At 41.5% G+C, this 19,561-nt stretch overlaps 1 protein-coding gene across 2 annotated transcripts in view; it reads left to right on the top strand.

Moving 5' to 3' along the window:
• LOC144767648 (B-cell receptor CD22-like) overlaps positions 1 to 19,561 on the top strand; it is a 442,866-nt gene that overhangs the window by 34,049 nt on the left and 389,256 nt on the right. The window contains exon 1 of one of the 2 annotated variants that reach the window (XM_078651045.1): positions 7,182 to 7,314. The exons of the other annotated variant lie outside the window; for it this stretch is intronic. The gene's annotated coding sequence lies outside the window, so the exon portion shown is untranslated. Of the gene's footprint in view, positions 1 to 7,181; positions 7,315 to 19,561 lie in introns of those variants that run through there. 2 annotated transcript variants of the gene reach the window in all.

The following is a 19,561-nucleotide window of genomic DNA, read 5'->3' as shown; positions in this document are numbered from 1 at the left end:
GGAAAAACTCTTTCACAAGGGCTTTAGCTGTGGATAAGGCAATGTTGTCTTTCAGGGGGTATGCTTCTACCCATCTTGAAAAGGCGCAAACAACAACGAGTACGTATTTTAAATTGTTGCACCTTTCCATGTGGATGAAATCTAGCTGCAAAACCTCGAACGGATACGTTGGAGGCGCAAAATTACCAGCTGGAGTTGGGGTTCCCCTACCAGGGTTGTATTTCAGACACACCATGCAATTCTTGACCACATTCTCTGCACACTTAGGAATTCCAGCATTTTGCCATACTGGGGCCAACAACTTACAAATCCCTTTCGCACTGATGTGAGCCATTCCATGAGCCATTGTAACCACTGCAAGCACATACGCATCAGGTAACAACCATCTCTGATGCTCTGTCAATTCAACCCAACAACCATTCGCATCCAATTTACCCGTACTTTCTCTCCACACATTCAATTCTTTCTCTGTAGCTTCAGCTTGAATGGATTTCACACTCTCTATCGTGTCTTCACACATTCCAATGTCACCAATCCATCTTGCTGGGCCTGCAACATACATTCGACTCATCACATCCCTCGCTGTTTCTTTTGCGACTTTGTCAGCAAATGCATTTCCACGACCAACATCATCAGTCACTTTCTTGTGTGGACTGCATTTTACAATCGCAACTTGCAATGGCAAAGCAAGTGGTTCAAGGAGCTCATTCACCAATTGACAATGCTGAATCTTAGTTCCATGCGAAGTCAGGAACCCACGTTCTTTCCACAATCGTCCAAAACTGTGAGCCACACCAAATGAATACTGGCTGTCGGTATATATGTTCACTTTCATTCCTTTCGACAACACACACGCTCTCGTAAGTGCAATCAATTCTGCTGCTTGAGCTGAATTATGTGGGATACGTGCAGCTTCAACAATCGTATGCAAAGTCGTAACAGCATAGGCCGCAGTCGTATCACCATTTGGAAGCTTGAAGCATGAACCATCCACCCATAAAGTACCATCACACTTTGAAAGGGGAGTGTCACTAAGATCTATTCTCCCTTTTGTTTCTTCTTCTGTTCTGAGAAAACAATCATGCTGTTCAGAAGTATCTAACTCTGTTTCAATCGGCAGCAACGTGGCTGGGTTAAGCGTGTTGCATCTTTTTATGTGCACATGACTCGCTAACAGTGTCAACTCATAACCTGACAACCGAGCACTAGTTAAGTGCTGTGTCTTGGTTCTGTTTAACAACGTGTCCACTGCAAGTGGAACCATCACAACCACTGTATTATTCATCACTAAACCAGCAGACTGCCGAATAGAAACAGCTGCTGCTGCTGTGGCTCAAGCAACTCGGCAACGCTTTAGCTACCGGATCTAAGGTCGATGAAAAATACGCGCATGGACGCTGTCTGTTCCCAAACAACTGTGTCAACACTGACAATGCCCAACCTTCTTTCTCATGGACATACAACGTAAAGGGCTTACTGTAGTCGGGGGTACCCAACACAGGAGCCGAACATGATGCATTGCGCAATTCGGAAAAACTTTTCTGACACTCTTCAGACCACGGGAGTGGATTCGGTGTATCTTTACAAGTTAATGCCACCAAAGGTTTGGCCAACAAGGAAAAATTTGGTATCCATTGTCTGCAGTAAGATGTAATACCCAAGAAAGCACACACTTCTCTTTGTGTCCTAGGCACACTCAGTTTTGAAATTGCCTGAATTCTTTCTGGGGTCAGTTTCCTTCCCGCCTTCGATAAGAGATGACCTAAGTAGGTCACTTCTTGTCGACAATATTGCAATTTCGAAAGGGACACTTTGTGATGCAAATCAGACAAGTGATGCAACAACGACAACGTGGCTTCTTTACAGATTTTCTCAGTATCTGCAACAACAAGCAGATCATCAACGTACTGAATAAGGGTTGCGCCATCAGGCAAAACAATTGTGTCAAGCTGTGCTTTTAAAGCTTGACTATATATCGATGGACTTTCACAGTAGCCCTGGGGAGCGCGTTTGAAGCGGAAGCTGCGACCTCCTAAACTTAAGCCGAAAATATCCCTACTTTCCTCGGCAATCGGGATGCTGAAGAACGCATTATTCAAGTCAATCACCGAGAACCAAGTTGCAGAAGCTGGAATCATAGTCAATAGGGCCGTAATATCAGGGACAACTGGAAATTGTGGCACACCTATTTTGTTCACCTCTCTAAGATCAATCACAAATCTGTAAACAAGTGGCTGGGAAGGGTCAGTACGCTTCAAAACAGGCAGAACAGGGCTATTGCAAACGTTGCCTCTTGTCTCTTCAATTACATCTTTTTCAATCAAATCATAAATGATCGCTAGCAACACTTTTTCACCTTCGCTAGAAATTTTATATTGGGGAATTCGTGGCATTTTAACGTTGGCTTTTAATGTCACAACATATGGCGATATTTCCAAAAGACCTACATCATTAGGACCGGTGGCCCAAAGAACATCAGGAAGAGACGACAATTCTGTCGGGAGTTTATCCCTCGACAAATACATTGGGGAGATTATTTTCGTACCTAGTGTAAGTTGTACTCCTGAAGGAGAACAATACAAAGTCGCATACAATCTTTTCAACAGATCCAATCCTAATAAATTTTCACCACAACCTGTTGTCAGAATAAGGGGTGCTTCTAATTCACACGGTCCAACAGAAAGGGACATAGGACTAGAAATCGGGTTCCTAACCTGGGCACCAGAAAAACCTACTGAAACATTCATTTCGCCAGACAAAGGTGCGCCAGGGAGTTTAGAGTGCATAATAGAACTCTTTGTAGCACCAGTATCCAACAGAAAAGGTTCTGACACACCTGATGTAATCACCTCAATGTAAGGCCCATTCTGATCTACTGGAACTGATCTTTGTCTATGGCTGTCCTAGCAATCATTACCCTCCATATTCTCATCTTCTGCATAGTAGTCATCAGCATACTACTGAGCTGTCCTATTAGACGCGTTATTTTGCTGATCAAACCTATTCATTGAATTTTGAGGTGGAAATGAGCGCGCGCTCTGGGGGAAATTTCCACGTCCTCTACCTCTAGGCGCTTGTGAAACACCTCGACCTCTTGCACCAGAAGCACCATTCATGCGCTGTAACAAAATAGGACAACTATACTTAAAATGACCCTCTTCTTTACAATATGAACACTGATTAGGGCCTACAGGAAAACGCTGTTGGGGATACTCGAACCTTTGAGAGTTTCTCTGAACCTGTTGAGGTTGCTGATCGTTACTTTGACCACCACGTGGTGGATACGCTTGTTGCAAAAGAATCTTTTTTTACTTCTTTAGTTTTCTTGTCTACTCTATCCTTCTCATCTTTATCCCCATTTTCGTAGAACTGTGAAGTAGCCAATATCTGTGCTGAATAGGAAACGGCCCAAGAACTTTCTGAATCTTTCAATTTTTTACACAACTCGGGAAGCAAATTGTGCACAAATTTGTCAACGAACAACCGTTTACCACCTTCTGTACTCATCTCTTGACCGCTGTGGTCTACGAAGGTCTCTTCGAACCTCGTGAAAAAGTCAGACACTGTTTCGTCTTTCTTCTGCTTACATGCAGACAACTTGTCCCAATTGACACGTAATTCAGGCATTAAAGTCTTCATATACGTAATGATCTTATCAGGAAGTTCAGTAATCGAATCCTCAGGTTTTGCACCACCTACTTGCCTATTGTCGGCATCTCTAAGATTAACCCATGTATCACCCAATTCAACCGCATGATCTGTATGACGAATCTTACTCCAAATAGGTTGTGGAACAACATTGCCAAACAACATGTCGATGTCCGCCAAATTCATAACACACAAACCCACAGTCTGAGTCAACTCTTTGTAGTACCCTGCTGGATTTTTGCGTTGATCAGGCAAAGACTGCTTAATAGCTAAAACTTCCGCACGTTTCCAGGGAACATGCACCCAGACGCGTTGAAAATTAACCGGTACAGCCGGTGGATTATTACCTGGACCAGCATCAACTGCTTCCTTCCACACTGGAGGAACTTCTCTCATTGGATATTGCCTCGCTTTTCTTTTAACAGAGGAATCCGACTCAAACAACGACCGAGAAACACCCTCACTCCTAAACAACAACAATGTCGCAACCGCTTTTTCAACTTCAGAACCCACAATTGTGCCTTTCCCAAACTCGTACCGTACACGACATAGATCAGGCGGATTGGGCTCCAAATCATTCTCCTCTAAATCCTCACTCAGGAAAGTACACATTCTATCAAAAACGTATCTCTGTTTTGGTGCTTTCCACTGATGGAAGACATCCATAACAGATTCTAGCTCATATCTCGTCGGTTCGGTAACCCATTTATGTGCCAAATAATTCAACATTTCCTTCTCCCTAGAATCAGGCAGTTGACTACGCAACTGTGTACGCTCTGAGGTAGGGGTCGTACTTGTTGCCCCAAAGAAGGGATATAGAAGACTAGTGACCGTGCTGGTCACTCTCTGTCGAACAGAGGGAGAATTCGATGAAAACACAAGCGGAAAAGCAGGGGGAGGCAAGGCAGATGCAGAGGCAGTGTCAGAGGGAATACCAGGAGTGGGAGTCGATATAGTAGTTAAAGTTGTAGGAAGTAAAGGCAAAGCAGATGTCAAAACCGGTGGCCCTTGAGGAGGCTGCACCGGAAGAGTAGGAGCCAACTGAAGAGCAGCTGGTGGCTGTGGAAGAACTTGAGTCACAACAATCGGGGGTTGCACGACTAGAGGTTGCGGAGGTGCAGTAGCACTCTGTGCATAGGGGGGTGGCGAACTCAATAAGTGCGACATTAGGGGATCTTTTTCAAGTTTTTTTGCTGCATTTTGCTGGAGAGGCGGCAAAACTGGATAGCATTTATCGATCGCCATTTTACGTTGCCTGTGCAACTGTTCACTCGCTTGTTCTTCCTCATCATCTTTATATTGCATAGCAGCTTGCATTATTGAAATGCCCTTTTCTCTTTTATTCTTTTTAGCTAATTTAATTTCTTTCTGTGTGGCTTCCTTTCGCCATAGGCGGAAAGAGTCAAACATTGCCGGACGGGCTTTCTTCTTAAAAAGTCTAACTTCTAGATTATCTAAGATTTCCGTGTCAAAGCTACCATATTGGGGCCATTTTAAAACACCATCCTTTCTGGTGTATTGGATCCATACTTCATTATATGTGATGGGGCCTACTCCATGTTTCACATACAATTCATAAGTTGGAGTTCCAATCGGAAGAACCGGACACGAGTCCTCCAATCGGGAATCCCTATTACAACCAAGACAAAACAAATTTCCAAGTCTGCTAAGACCAGGCATCTTCGCTCTCTAGTCTAGCTTCAAACTTCAAGGGTTTATCGAATACGATATTCTCGTGAATACACGAGTCCCTCGGCTTTGGTACTTGCAAGTTCCAAATCAAAGATCCCAAGGGGACACTCAAACTAAGGACTGGGAGACGCTCCACTTATACTTAACTGAGGTATCGATGACTTCGCCAGAAGACTCGTCTATCGTTTCGCTCTACCAATCATCAAGGGTCCAAAACAGGGCGATAGTCAGGGCAACAGTCCTTCGTAGCCGTCGGGAAGCGGGGAACCTCGCAGCAAAGACTTTCGGACCACGTCGACCTGCAGGGGTCGATGAAGTGGCGGCCTTCCTCCAGAATTTTCACACGAAGCTCCTCACGAACCTCTGGCTTAGACCGGTACCGCTGAAATCGCCTCACGTTGGGCGCCAACTGAAGTACTGGGTTTTTCAGAACCGGTACCGAACCGGTAACCCAGCGGTGCCTGGGACAACACCCAAAGACTTCGGGTTCTTCCTGTTTCAGACTACAGAAACACGGAGTCTTCTAGGTGAAGTCAAAGATCAAGTTTATTGGCTGCAACCAAGTAACAGGTATCCTAGAAGTACAACACGGTGTATATTCTCAGGAGACTGCTCAAACTTACAGGCCGGTCCTTCTCTTTTTATACAAAATATTATGCTTCAGGCAAACATTCCTGGTTTTACAGTTGACCATTCACATATTTTCACTACAAAGAAAGAGCAGAGTCATGATGACAATCCCACATTTCAGTTTGGTCAGCCCACAATCAATTACCCGGCAAGGCCCAGTATTTTCATCAGATATCGACGGACCCCCAATAAAAACGGGCACCTCCTCCTTGTAAAGCAAGTCATAAAGTAGAAAACGGGGATAGGTGTGTGCAAGATTAGGTGTGGTTTGTGTGCGAGGAAAGGTTTATGGCATGTTGTGCCTTGATGCTATCTCGACCGGCCACTGGGAGAGGAACTGCCCAAACAGGTTCTGCCCTGGGCAGTGGAATCAGCTTGCCCAGGTCGCAGAGGAATGTCAGCAAAGGTGTACGTGTCCTTCAGAATCATGTTTGGCCTTAATCATTGGCCTATGTGAGGGCAATTCACAAAATGGCTGCCGTACACAAAATGGAACCCAAGGGGTCAGGACGAAAATGACGATTTCAGGGTGAAATCGTCACTCGAATACGACGAAAATGTTTGTACATAGTATACTGGCCATTTTCGGTCTGCTGATATCAAAATCGTCATGATATGACGATGTTTATAACATAGGCCCAACATTTTCAGTACCACAACAGGGTAAACTGACATACAAATACAATCGCACTGCTGCTCTATTCCATTTCAGTATTTTGCATTTTTGATACCATATTGAATGAATGGATATCAAAAATCATATATCAAATCAATTCACAAAACAATTCACAAAAACAACCACACAATAAATCATCTGTCCTCAACGATCATAGAAATACAGATAACTCCTCATCCCTGTCGCGTCAATTTGGGTAATTGCATTTAAACTCCAGAATGTATCTAGTCTCCAGCCATCTCAAAATCTTTTCTCAATTGCAATCTCTCTTACTGTGAGCAAGCCTGATAATGCCAATCAATTGCAAAAGTGCAGGATTCTGATTATGCTGTTTACAAAAATTTCTTGCTATAGGGTAAGCATTATCCACATTTTATATCACTCTGGGAATTATAAAGTTGGCACTACCTTTAGAGAGTAGGTCACACAGGCATTTTAACAGAAATGCAGCGTAGTCCGTGGCACATGTAATATATTTCTGTAGTTTTATCACTTTTCCTGTAGGCAATGTGGTGGACCTGCAGTTACTGATCAATTTACAGGCTTTGCATTTACTGCCCATATAAATGTTTTTTCTGGGGTTCAACCAACAGGTTTCAACCTTGGTGTGGAAAAACTGGATGTTAGCGTGTCTTTTTGGGATTTGGTTTGCGAAATGCTGTATTAAGGTGAGCCAATATATCACATCTCAGCAGGGGGTCTGCCTTTATCAAATGCCAATGTTCTCTTAAAATGTTATTGATCCTGAACTTGACAAATGAAGTGTATGTTATCTTACACTTCTTTTTGTTAAAAAACAAGCGTTGCTTCCCTGTTAACTTAGAATTTTTTCCTTCAGCTTCATGTAATATATTTTGTGGATATCCTCTCTTCCTGAACCATTCCTTCATGGCAACCAGCTCATTAGTAAAGCCCTCCTCAGAATTACTATTATGCTTTACATGGGGAAAACCGCTTGAGGGATACTTCATTTGACATTTTTGGGATGATGTCTATTACTGTGAAGGCTACTGTTACCTGTCATACTCCTGCAGAACAAAATGATGAATATTTGACCATTTATAACCCTAACCTTGATATCCAAATATTCAACCTGAATCACTGATGTGTGAAGTTAAACCCCCATTTAAATAGTTATTTTGCGACTCATAAATTCCATGGCTTCCCTCTCTTTTCCAACTCATAGGATAAAACGCTCATCAATGTAACCACAAGTGTGACTGTTGAATCTGTTTCTCAAATCTTTTGTGGACCACCTGCTTCTCCCTCCAGCCCATGTAGAAGTTTGCATAGCTGTCGATAAAGCAGGTGCCCATTGCAGTTCCAGATAGTTGTCTGTATAGCTACCCATGAAGTAGAAAGGTATTGCTATTAGGACAGAACTTAATCATATTCAATAATATGATTTAACTAATACAATCATCTTGCTTAAAACAATGGCTATGTTTCCTAGTGTAACTTATGATTAATTGAAATGTAGAATGAAGAAACATCTATGGTCATCATGTGGTATGTATTGTCCCAATGAATATTGTGGGTTTATTCTAAGAAATTTGTGCTATCCCTACAGTAAAATGATACACTTTTCACTATTGGGAAAACAAAAAAATCCACATAGATCGCGGTATTTTCAAGGAGACTTTGGTTTGAGGACTCTGTAGGGTGCTCTGGAGGAATAATGGGTAACAGATAAGAACAAGGGTTGAGTGAATCATCAACTTTTAAGAATAAATACTCCTCAGCGTTGAGTAACTCCAAATCTCTACAATCACATAGTAGATCATGATACAATAATTTTATATCTCTGTACGTATTTATTAGAACCTGCTCAGAACAAACTGTCAATGTTAATTGAGTAAATGCCTTGGTTTTGTATTTCTTAATTTAATGTCCATTAATATGATATTACCCTCCTTGTCTGAGGATTTGATTACTAAATTGGGATAGTTCCTTAAACTTTGTAATGCCAGTCCATGTGATTTAGTCAGATAGTACCCCATGCCATGGTTAGCATTTCATGCAAAACTTTATAAACTCCGATCACCAGGTTTTGGAAGACATCCATATTGTCATGTCCCATACTGAGATGAAAGGTAGATCTATATTTGAAGTGATTTAAACTTGCTTTGTCAATTTGAACACCCAGTTCTACCAATGTTCTCCTCTTGTCATGTCTCAATATTAGCAAAACATAGGTTTTGTGGAATTTAAATAAAAAATATTTTGGAAGTCTAGGTTTTCTCAGGAATCGAAAAAGATCTGCACGAGTGTCACAATAATAATACTCAGTCATCGGGCAATAGGATGAACCCAACTCTAACACAGATTTATTAGTCATATTAATTTCATAAATAGATACATTTAGCACAGTAAATACATTTTACTCACTTTTTTTTTGGGTGCACCCTCATCTTTTTCCCGTAAAGCATGTTGTCCTGCTTTTCTGCTCCATTGCCCCTTCTAGTTTTGCACATTCTATAGCGCCTCCTTTTAATTTTGGGTGACGTTTTCGGTACTTTTGGTTTGTTTCAGTAATTGATATTCTTTTTTAAAGGTTGTTGAGGGGTGCAGGTGAATGTCAGCTGTTGGAGCACTTTCTTTCATGTTAAGATGGTGCCTCAAAGCTAGAGCCTGACATGAAGAATTCATGTTGTCTCTGCATCTGCTCAATATTGACATTCCTGTAGCAAAATTGAACACTCTCCCTTCCATATAAACGTTTTTTGTCTCTCAGAAATGTCCTGCATTTTTTAAACTTCAATACTTTCTTGTATATTAAAGTCTTTTCTCCATGCCATGCATGAAATATTTTAATTTTTTCCTATTCATTTTCAGTCCTTAAGTAGTTCTCAATATTTTGATTTCCTCCACTATGCACTCAAGTTTGATTTCATATTTTACAAGCAAATCCATCATATGCTTTGATGTCATACCCATAAGGGCTTTGGATTTGGATTCTCATGGGATTAAATATTGAATATATGTAAACCTCTAGGCATACACCCAAATTCAATATAATTCTCTAATGAGATCATTCCCTACCATCTTTACATCTTTTTTATGGAAGGTCTTACAAATAGTTACAATCATTGTGATAATGACTGTCCTTTACTAGGGTTATCACTCATGTTTCCTTCATCACTTACATCATCATCATCATGCTTTTCATCAAAGATATTTGCAGTCCGTTCCTTCCTTTTTCACAGTGCGTCCTCCATTGTGTAAGAAACAGTCATGATCCAGATAATGATTACAAAAATATTCTTCTAACAGTCCTGTTGCTGTTCCTAAACAGGTATCTGGGGCTACAGTGTGCACCTTCAGCCAATCAAAGGAGCAATGCTGTAGTGGGAGTTTATTGGATGGTGTGTAACCTCCGCCCCACTCAGACACCACTCAACCAGCTCTCAATGCTCCAGTGTACCTCATGACTTAGGTGTTGGGAATCGGCAAATTGTCTCCAAGGCCCAGATGCTGCATTCATGTGTGTCACTTCCACCTATTGCTCCAGTTCCGGTTCAAGGTTGAAGCCCGACATATTTATATCAAGTTACAATGGTTCTCTTCAAAGAAACTGACTGATACTCCAGGATCACTGTAGATGTTTAACGCAGATGGTTACACGTTTCGACTATACAGTCTACGTCAAACCAACAGTGTGCCCCACTGAAATGCAAAACATATTCCCACAGTGATTAAACATAGAAAATATGCAAAGGGTCCAATTCCAATGTCGTTCGAAAAGCACTCTGACAAAACCAGTTCCAGAATGCTCTCCAAACTATTCTCCTTGGGAGAGTCTGACCAAGCCATTTGGATGCATCTGAATGCAACCGGATATGAGTCGGTTGGACTCCCATTGACTTCTATGGGAGGCAGTGTTCCAAAACGAGAACACACTCCCATTGCATGAAAGGGGTGAATGGGGAAAACCTTGCACTCTGTGGCAGGCACCCCATGGTGCCTGCCACCCTGGGCATGGTTGGAAAGGCGGACCCTTGGGTACCCCCACCGGCCTGATTGTGCGAGCCCCGGGTGAAGGTGAACCTGCTATGGGCCTCCAAAGACCGATTCCGCAGCCGATCCATTCCAGGGAAACCGATTTGGAACGGCTGTCTGAATTGGTCATCGTACTCACTCGCTCAGAAAATGGAGTCCATAGAGCCGTACGATTCGGCTCCGGAAGACGCAACCTGGCCAAATGCCTTTTGGAACCAATTTGGTCAGCCCTAACAGTTTCCAGGAATCAGAATCGGTCACTTGGGAAGTGTGTCTGATTTGGTCAGAAACAGAGTTCCGGATTGCATTCAGCAAACAGAAATCTGATTCCGAACCCTTCCGAACGACATAAAAGTTGGGCCCGAAGTCTTTTAAATTATTGAAATTATGGAAATGTTAATTGCACATATTCACTTTGCACTATAGCACTTTTATTTTGCAGTATTAGTGCACTGCAGTCAGGAGATTTTGGATTGCATTACATGACGGCTTCATATATGGTGCAAAGAAATTCTGTTAAGAATCCTTGCACTCAATATGGCTTATAACTCATTATGATGTTTGGATGCATATGGTATATGCCCGTATTCCAGGAAATTAATGATATATTCTTTTTTCAACTATATTTTCCATACAGTATAAAATACAGTCCTGGTACTATTTTTACTGTGGATTTTTACACATTAGTAAAGAATTTAAAACTAAGTGCCATATTGCAAGCCATGTATGCTAATTATGTGTTCTATGTATAGTCACTATAGTTATACATTTTGTGAGATTATGGAGCGTACTATTGACTTGACAAAGGCAGTAACGGTGAAATGCATAACCATCCTCTACCGCAGTGCTGGTTCACTTCTTAAAGAGAACTATTGCGGCTTGGTATAAATACATAGGTGTTGCACCCATTAACCGGCACCAGCTCAATAGGTGGAAGTGACCGTCTTGTGTGTGACAGTGGTTCTTTGAACAAACAGGCACACACACACACAAACACACATGCAAAAATGCACACACACATACATATATACATATATAAATATGCATAATATATCAAATATAAATATATGCATTATATATATATATATATATATATATATATATATATATATATGTATATATATATGTATATATATATATATAAAAATATATAAATATATATATATATATATTACCTACTGGCGGTCGCCAGTAGGTAGTTATAGTTAGGATTGATTTCCATAGGGAAATCGCAACATTCTATTGGGAATAACTTTGGCGCCGGTTCAGGAATCTGCCTGAATTTTTCAGCAACTTTTCCTCGCGGCGCTCCGGTCCTTCCCTGAAAGTTTGGGGGGAATTTGTCAAGCGGGGGCCGAGATAAAAGGGGGGTCCCAAAACGTGTTTTCCCCATGTTAATTTCCATAGGCCGGTCGGTCGCACTTTTAGCTCGAACGGCTGAATGGATTTTCACCAAACTTGGCAAAATTGTAGGGACTGGTAGCCCGATGTGCCTTTGCTATGTCTTAGGATATGTGCTCCAGAGGATTTAGAGTAATTTCGGTTAAAAAAAAATTATATATCTACAGCCGCACCCCGGTACGCGCACAGGGGAGCGCTCCGGGCGCGCCACGCGACTTGCGCACGCACTCCCCACACACACCTCACACACGCACACCTCCACCCACACCCAAACACCGGATCACTGACATAATATCGACGACACAAATATCGAGATACACAAATATCGAGTCAAAAATATCGATTGACAAAATATCGACTCCCTATCTTCAAACAGGTAAGTACCAAAATATCGACTCCAAAATATCGACTTACAAAAATATAGACTGTCAAAATATCGATTTTTTTAAAATGTCTTAAAATTAAGTTAAAACTAATATAGTAATACATATATTTAATATAAACTTAGAAATAATTATTAAAAAAATATAATTTTAATAAATAATTTATATAATTAAAAAAATTATATCACCAAAAATTACACACACATATATATATATATATATATATATATATATATATATATATATATATATATATATATATATATATATATATTAAACATATTATTAAATAAACATATATAACATTTTAGAAAATGTTTAAAATTTATTGTTACAACTATAGTGAGTTCAACATTAGCAAAAGTGTTGGATAGCGTAGAGGTAAAATTTACTACTCCCACTCCAGTGGGTGCAACAGTGAGGAAAGCGCTGGGTAGCGTAGAGGTTAAAATTACTATTCCCACTCCAGGGATGTATGACGTTACAACGCATACTTTTAGAACGCCTACCATTACAACAAAACTTTTACAACGCAAAAACTTTTACAACGCATACATTTACAACGCAAGATTTTACAACGCATATACCTTTACAACGCATACCATTACAACATAAGTATTGGTAAGTATATAATAATTTTTTGAATATAAATTAATAAAAAATATTATAATATAATTTAATATAATTTAATTTTATTAAATAAATGTAATTTAAATGTAATTTTACTTTATTTTTACAAAGTACCCCTGTACCCCAAAAACCCAAAACTGACCCTGAACCCTAAAAATACCCCTTTACCCATAAACTGAAAACTGACCCTGAACCCTAAAAATACCCCTTTACCCGAAAACTGAAAACTGACCCTGAACCCTAAAAATACCCCTTTACCTACAAACTGAAAACTGACCCTGAACCCTAAAAATACCCCTTTACCCCAAAAACTGAAAACTGACCCTGAACCCTAAAAATACCCCTTTACCCAAAAACTGAAAACTGACCCTGAACCCTAAAAATACCCCTTTACCTACAAACTGAAAACTGACCCTGAACCCTAAAAATACCCCTTTACCCCAAAAACTGAAAACTGACCCTGAACCCTAAAAATACCCCTTTACCCAAAAACTGAAAACTGACCCTGAACCCTAAAAATACCCCTTTACCCAAAAACTGAAAACTGACCCTGAACCCTAAAAATACCCCTTTACCCAAAAACTGAAAACTGACCCTGAACCCTAAAAATACCCCTTTACCTACAAACTGAAAACTGACCCTGAACCCTAAAAATACCCCTTTACCCCAAAAACTGAAAACTGACCCTGAATCCTAAAAATACCCCTTTACCCAAAAACTGAAAACTGACCCTGAACCCTAAAAATACCCCTTTACCCAAAAACTGAAAACTGACCCTGAACCCTAAAATTAAAATATTTATCAATTAATCAATTATAATTAATTACCAATTATATTTTAATTAATTACCAATTAATAATTAATTAACAATTAATTAAAAAAAATATCAATAAATAAATTAACATATTTAATTAATTATAATTAAATTACTTCCCACCCTATTCCCCTATAAACCCACAACCCGCTACAGAAAATAAATTACTAAAATTAAAATATTTTTCAATTAATCAATTATAATTAATTACCAATTACATTTTAATTAATTACCAATTAATAATTAATTAACAATTAATTCTAAATTATTATCAATAAATAAATTAACATATTTAATTAATTATAATTAAATTACTTCCCACCCTATTCCCCTATAAACCCACAACCCGCTACAGACTTATATTACACAAAAAATAAAAATTATTATTAACTTACCTTAAATTCGATATTTTTGTTGTCTATATTATGTCTAGTCGATATTATGTCCATTCTATATTTTTGATTCGATATTATGTCCATTCTATTCGATATTAATTTTCTCTAGTCGATATTTTTGTTGTCTATATTATGTCTAGTCGATATTATGTCCATTCTATATTTTTTACTCGATATTCTGTCCAGTCGAAATAATTGACTCGATATTATGACTGTACACCCCAAACACCCCACACCGACACCTTACACATCCACACCCACACATCCCACACACCCACACTCACACACACACCTCACCCCCCAACACACACACACACGCACACACAGATACCTCACAGACACACCCCACACACACCTCCCCCCACACACACACACCTCACACACACCTCCCCCCACACACACACACCTCACACACACCCACACATCCCACACACACACACACATCCTACACACATACCCCCCACACCCACACACACCCCCCACACACCTCACACACCCACACCCCCACCTACACCCAAACACCCCACCCACCCACACACACACCTTACACACCCACATCCCCACCCACACACCTACACACACCTAATAGTGAAAATAATAGTGTAAAATAATCATTTTGAATGATTACAGGTAGGGTAGCTCTGAAAAGAGATTTTGGGTTCTGTGGCTGTTTTAGGTACCTAAAAGTACGTCCCCCACACGCACACAACCCCACACACCCACACACTCCCCACACACACCTCACACATGCACACCTCCACCCACACCCAAACACCCCACACCCCTACACCGACACCTTACACATCCACACCGACACCCACACATCCCACACACCCACACTCACACACACACCTCACCACCCAACACACACACACACACACACAGATACCTCACAGACACAGACACACCCCACACATCCCACACACACACACCTCCCCCCCCCACACACACACACACACCTCACAGACACACCCACACATCCCACACATACACACACATCCTACACACATACCCCACACACCCCACACACACCTCACACATCCACACCCCCATCTACACCCAAACACCCCACACACCCATACACTCCTCACACATACTTCACACACCCTCAACTCCACCCACACCAAAACACCCCACAGAGCCACACCCACAGACACACCTTAAACACTCACACCCAGACCTACACCCACTGACTCCCTAGAAGTCACACACACTGCATTACTTATCTTTCTTTGCTGTTTCCCTCAAACCCATTCAGGTACTATTTCCTTTACTCTCTTTGTCCTTTCTCTTTGTCACTCCCCATGTCTTATCCTAATTCAATTTTTCACCCTCTTTCACCCCTCTTTACTTATACTAACTGGTCTTTTCTTACCCTCACTCACCGTTCTTCATTTATCCCGGTTACGCCACTACCCTTCATTCTCAATTTTTTACTGTCCTTTCTTTTTCTTTCAACACCCACTCACATTCTCCCACTATCTCTACTTTAGTCTTCTTCCTCTCTCTTCCCTTCTTTCGCTCCTTTAGTCATTTTACTTTTCTCACTTTCACCCTATCACACCTTCTCTGTTTTTTACTATGTAATAAACAATCCCTCTGTGTTCATCCTGTAGCTCTCCTTCATTACATTTTTTTTTCCTATTTTTTGGGGGGCACGCCTCGGTACGTGTACCCTAGGAAATTTTTTTTGACAAAGAGTCATTAAAAATATAGTTTTATTTTTATAAATGAAAGGTAGTTCTAAAAAGAACTGTTTTTTTTCTTCTTTTTGTTGTTTTATATTTTTTTTTGTTTGAACATTTTGTACTTTTTTTGGCTTTTCAAAACAGTTTTATATTTTTTTTGTATTTTTTATGGGGATAAACAAAAAACAGGGAATTGTAAATGGCTCAACAGGAGCAAAAAGCAAAAAACGGAAAAAATTACTGTTTTTTGGGGCATTTGTGATTGTCACCAGCAAGGACGACGAGCTTCATGCTCTTTTCACCATAGGCGATGAGCTTGCCACATGCAATACAGGTGATTCTAAAATCAGCAAATCGTTGCTGAATACAAGGCATCATCTCCGTTGTTTCTGGTCCCGATTGAGTGGGTTGCTTTCTTTTGGAGCTGGTCCTTGAACACTGGGGGAGGTGACTTGCCAGTTCCCTGATCTCTGCACGAGAATAGTTGTTAGCATGCTTCCGGGTCATATGTCGAATCATGGTATTATTACCAAATGAATATTTTTTGTGTGGGTTGCCCCTTGAGAGTTCTGCACCACAGATTCGACCTTACCTTGGCCGCATTAACTTTTTTCTTACCCTCTGGAAGTGAAAAAAACTCCCATACAATGTGTTCTTTTGGCTTGTATGGGGTATTTTGTTCAGGCAGCCATCTTTTCCCCTCCTCCTCCTCTTCTTACTCCTCCTCCTCTTCTTCACCACCAATGTATTGTTGTGGTGGTCCTCTTGGTGATGGTGGTGGTGGTGGTGGTGCAGATGCTCCAGCTGTTGCTGCTACAGTAGCCATTTAAAAGTACAAAAGAATTGTCTCTTTAGATGAAACAGGTCTTCCTCAGTCAAAGGACAAAGTCAGAATAAGGAAGAAAGGTTGGGTTTTTCATCATTTGGGAAAAAAAACTGTCCTCAACCAATCAGAAGTGTTATTTTCAGATCACAAGACCGAGGCTTTACTCATTTGGAAACCAAAACTGTTCTGCACCAATAGAAAGTGTTATTTTCTGGTCACATGACCCGACGCGCTTACGCTATGCGCTCCGGGGCGCGCCCGCGGGTGCGTAGCGTAAGCGCGTCAGGACGTTCCGCGATCGTATGCGATCGCGTGCTTTCGGTTGCGATAACGCTGTGCGTCATATGACGCATCAAGTGTCTACGCGAAACGTCACAATGTTGTTTTCGTTCGCGGGAATAGCGCTAACGGGACGCTCCCCGGTACGCGCCCCCGGGCGCGCCGTAATATTGCGCTTACCCGTGTGTTCACCAGTACGCGCCCCGGGAGCGCCCGGGGTTAAAAAAATAAAAGAAAAAATTTGACATATTTATACAATATAAAATTCGTTTTAAAATTTTTTACTTTCTATACCTATAAAGATTTGCTATTAAAAAACCATTGAAATTCACTGAAAAAACCATAGGTTTCACACCAGTTATAGTTAGGAATTAGCATTAAAAAAACCTATGAAATTCACTGAAAAAACCATAGGTTTCACACTAGTTATAGTTAGGAATTAGCATTTAAAAAACCTATTAAATTCACTGAAAAAACCATAGGTTTCACACCAGTTATAGTTAGCTGGAAGTTTTACTCGCATAAAACCATTGAAATTCCCACGTTATAGTTAGTTGGACTCACTATAACTTGCGCGTGCAATGCACTGCTGATGACGTCACATATTACATCACTCATGACATGGTCAGTGACAAAAAGAGCATTCTGATTGGCCCAGGGAACTTTTTTTCCCTTGGGCCAACTCTGTCCCACGGGAGTCAGACTTCTGCGAGTGCTCTGGAGTGCTCTGATTGACTGCTAGTAACATGAGAAACATGTTGCTAGCAGCCATTACAGAACTCGGGGACTTAGTCCCCTATCTTGTAGCTGTGTAAAAAAAGATCTGGGGGAAGCTAAGGAATACCCTAATCCCTTAGGCGCAATGGGGGAAAAAATCACAAATTGCCGGGAACCCTCAAACTCTCACAGGATTAAAAAAAAGTATCTGAGCTTAATTTTTTTAATAAAACCAATCAATCAATCAATCAATCAGTCACTTGTAAAGCGCACTACTTATCCGTGATTGTCTCAAGGTGCTGAGTGGAGGGGTTTGCTGATACTGCTCGAAGAGCCAGGTCTTGAGGAGTCTTCTGAAGGTGAGCAGGTCTTGGGTCTGCCGCAGATGGGTCGGGAGGGTGTTCCAGGTCTTGGCGGCGAGGAATGAGAAGGATCTGCCACCGGAGGTCGTTCGTTCGATGCGGTGGACGGTGGTGAGGGCGAGGCTGGGGCCGGTGGTGAGCCCAAATGAGCCTACTCCCATGGACCAAAAGATTGTATATGGAAAGGGGGATAGGCAGCCTCCCTCATCGAGCCATTAGATACCCAGGAGAGGCAACCCTTGGGGCTGATCTTATAATTTACAGGGAGGTTGGTCACATGACCCTCCACCCAGAGCCTGAAAAGGTCTCGGGGAGTCTGGCCCCGGGCCAAAAATGTAGCAAATGTGTAATGGGGGCCCATGCAGACTCCTTCGCTGACCCACTAATGGCCCCGGGAAGCCGCTTGGGGCAATGAGGGCCCTTAGTCTCTTTCTGCAGCGTCCAAAGTTACTTAGCTGTGCTACTAGATAAGGGGTCCCCAGGGTCGAAATCAGCCTGGGGAGGGGGGCTGCATGTCCTCCTTCCCATTCCTTCAGTGCTGGGACTTGGTAAATGGCATCCCCGAAACCTAAATTGGCCCAAGGAGGGGGGAGGCATGCCCCTCTCCTAAATATTATTGCCGGGTACAGGGGGATGGGGTCCCAGAGGCCACAGTCTGCCTCAGGAGGGGTGGCCCCAGGCCCCCTCCCTGCTTTCAGCACTAAGCTCCAGGGGATAGGGTCTATACTTGCCCCAGGGCTGAAGGCTGCATGCCTGGTCCCCCAAATATTAACTCCGGACCATGGCAGATAGGGTGCCAGGGGCTGAAATTGGCCCAGGAGGGAAGCCATTTACCCTCTTCCCCCTTTATTTTAATGAGTGGCCCTGAGGGATGGGGTTCCAGGGTCTATCAAGTCTCGGTAGTGGGGCTATGAAGCTACCCTCCCCAATAATACAAAAAAGGCTCTGGGGGAAAGGGATACCAAGACCCCAATAAAGGCTTGGAGAGGGGGCACTGTGGCCCTCATTCCCTTAATTTTAATGAGTGGACCTGAGTAATGGGATCCCTATGACCAGGCCCTATTGCCAATCCCCCTCTGCACATGGCTGAAGTCAGTGCACAGTGTGGGATCGGTTGTATATGAGTGTTGGTAGATTGGCTTGGCGTTGTAGGGGTTGCATCTGCATATGGTAATTAATTATATTATCAATTATGTAATATGAGATATCATCAGAGATTTCATAAATTATTTAATTGAACATGCCATGAGGGATGTCAAATGTGTGGTCATAAGTAGGGAAAGCTATATTTAACGCTGCTATCTATAACTGGTGAAATTCTCAGTTTTTTTTAATTCAACATGTTAATGCTTTAATTGACAAATTCAACTAACTATAACGTTACTTTAACCTTTGTTTTTTTCAGTGAATAAATATATATA

This window comes from Lissotriton helveticus, chromosome 7 (assembly GCF_964261635.1).
Source record: "Lissotriton helveticus chromosome 7, aLisHel1.1, whole genome shotgun sequence".
In the NCBI taxonomy this organism is placed as follows: Eukaryota; Metazoa; Chordata; class Amphibia; order Caudata; family Salamandridae; genus Lissotriton; species Lissotriton helveticus.
This window is presented reverse-complemented; position numbering and strand designations above follow the sequence as displayed.